Raw genomic sequence first — 2,383 nt, forward strand, 5'->3', positions numbered from 1 at the left:
AAGAGATTCTGCTTCAGTGGATAAGATTTTTACCAGCGTTCCTGGTGATGCTGACGCACATAGTCCAGATGCCACATTTTGAGAAACCCTGTCTAAAAGAGCCCATGGCGGGGCAGGGAGGTGGGGGGTGGGAGAGAGATATGTGAACCTATTTTAAATCAACCTATTGGGGCGCCTGGGTGGCTCAGTGGGTTAAGCCTCTGCCTTTGACTCAGGTCATGATCTCAAGGTTCTGGGATCAAGCCCCACATTGGGCTCTCTGCTCAGCAGGAAGCCTGCTTCCCCCTCTCTCTGCCTGCCTCTGCCTCCTTGTGATCTCTCTCTGTCAAATAAATTAAATCTTAAAAAAAAATTAACTTATTGAGGGGCACCTGGGTGGCTCAGTGGGTTAAAGCCTCTGCCTTTGGCTCAGGTCATGATCTCGGGGTCCTGGGATCAAGCCCCGCATCGGGCTCTCTGCTCAGCAGTGAGCCTGCTTCCTCCTCCTCTCTCTCTCTCTCTCTCTCTGCATGCTTCTCTGCCTACTTGTGATCTCTGTTTCTCAAATAAATAAAAATCTTTTTAAAAAATTAGAAATAAATCAAATTATTGAGATAGAGTTGCCCAAAAGAAAATCTACCGGTCTTGGAGGTACCTTCCAACGAATGTAGCTGCCTGTGTCACCACCGCCAAACAAGATATGGGATAGGTCCCACAGGCCCCAGAAAGTTCCCTTGTGTCCCTCTGCAGCCAATCCTCCCTGACCTCCAGTCCCAGGTGAATCTGTGGTCGGTCTCTACAGGTAAGTTGAACTTGTTCTAGGATTTTGTAGAAAAAAAAGAGGCCTGTAGTATGTACTTTTGGTTTCAGAGACTCGCTTGCGTTGCCGCAGAGGTCCATAGCTGCTTGCTCTGCAGGTGTAGAGCCCAGTTTCTCTCTGCTCGGGTTGGTGATGTCACGGTTATCTCCAGGTTTGGGCTGTTAGGAATACAGCTGCTATGAGCGTTCACGTACAGGTCTTTGGAGGTAGGTTTTCCTTTCTCTAGGGACCTAAGAGGATTACTGGGTTGTATGTTTGTAAGAAACTGCCGAATTGTTTTCCAAAGTAGCTGTACCATTTTATAATCCCCGCACCAGTGTGAGCTGAGCTCCCGCCGTTCCACACCTTCATCAGCCCTGAGGTTGCCAGTCTCCTTCGGTGTCACCACTCGCGTGGGTGTGTAGTGCTGACTCCTCGTGGTTTCTGTTTGCCTTTGTTTTTATCCAGTGTCACCGACACACACGTCCCATCAGTTTCAGCGCATGGCAGTGATGCCACAAGTCTGTAATTATATTGGCCTTTGCTTGGATGCCTGACATTGAGCTTCTTTTCATTTGCTCTTTGGCCATTTCTCTGTTTTCTTTTGTGATTCTCCTATTGATGATGAGAGACCATATTTTCAAAAACCCTGCCTGAAGGACAGAGCATTTTTTTTTGTTTAATTTGACAGACAGAGATTACAAGTAGGCAGAGAGGCAGGCAGAGAGAGGAGGAAGCAGGCTCCCTGCTGAGCAGAGAGCCCGACATGGGGCTCGATCCCAGGACTCTGGGATCATGACCTGAGCTGAAGGCAGCGGCTTAACCTGCTGAGCCACCTAGGCGCCCCAAGGACAGAGCATTTTTAAAAGTGATGATTTAAATGGAAAACCTAGGGGCGCCTGGGTGGCTCAGTGGGTTAAGCCTCTGCCTTCAGCTCAGGTCATGATCCCAGGGTCCTGGGACTGAGCCCCTCATCGGGTTCTCTGCTCAGCGGGGAGCCTGCTTCCTCCTCTCTCTCTCTGCCTGCTTCTCTGCCTACTTGTGATCTCCATCTGTCAAATAAATAAAATCTTTTTAAAAAATGGAAAACCTAAAGATATCCCTCAACTTTGTGAAAATTTTCAAAATGGAGTGTTGATAAAAGGATGAACTCCTGTACGCCTTCTACCCAGATCTAACGAAATAACATTTCACCATATTTACTCTGTGTGTGTGTGTGCGCGCGCGCGAGCACATGCGCATGTGTGTGTGTGTGTGTGTGTGTGTGTATAAATTGGATGAACCATTTGAAAATAAGTTGTAGACTTCAACACTTCACCCCTATGCGCTTCGGCATGCATCTCCTAAAAATAGGTGTGTTCTTCTGTGTAATTGTAATTCCACCATTATTACACTTAATGAAACTACTGTTAAATTCACATTCAGTCCTGCTTGTTCCTCTAATGTATTATAAACAAAGATACAGTCAGGGTCTCAGCACTGTTACTGATCCCTTTAATCTCTAAACCTAGAACTTGTTTTCTGAAACACTGACTTTTTGAATAGACAAGGCCAGTTGTCTTGTAGAATGACAAATATTCTGGATTTCTCTCATTTTCTGTAAGC

Source organism: Enhydra lutris, unplaced genomic scaffold (assembly GCF_002288905.1).
Source record: "Enhydra lutris kenyoni isolate GAN:26980312 unplaced genomic scaffold, ASM228890v2 scaffoldscaffold27, whole genome shotgun sequence".
NCBI classification, from domain to species: Eukaryota; Metazoa; Chordata; class Mammalia; order Carnivora; family Mustelidae; genus Enhydra; species Enhydra lutris.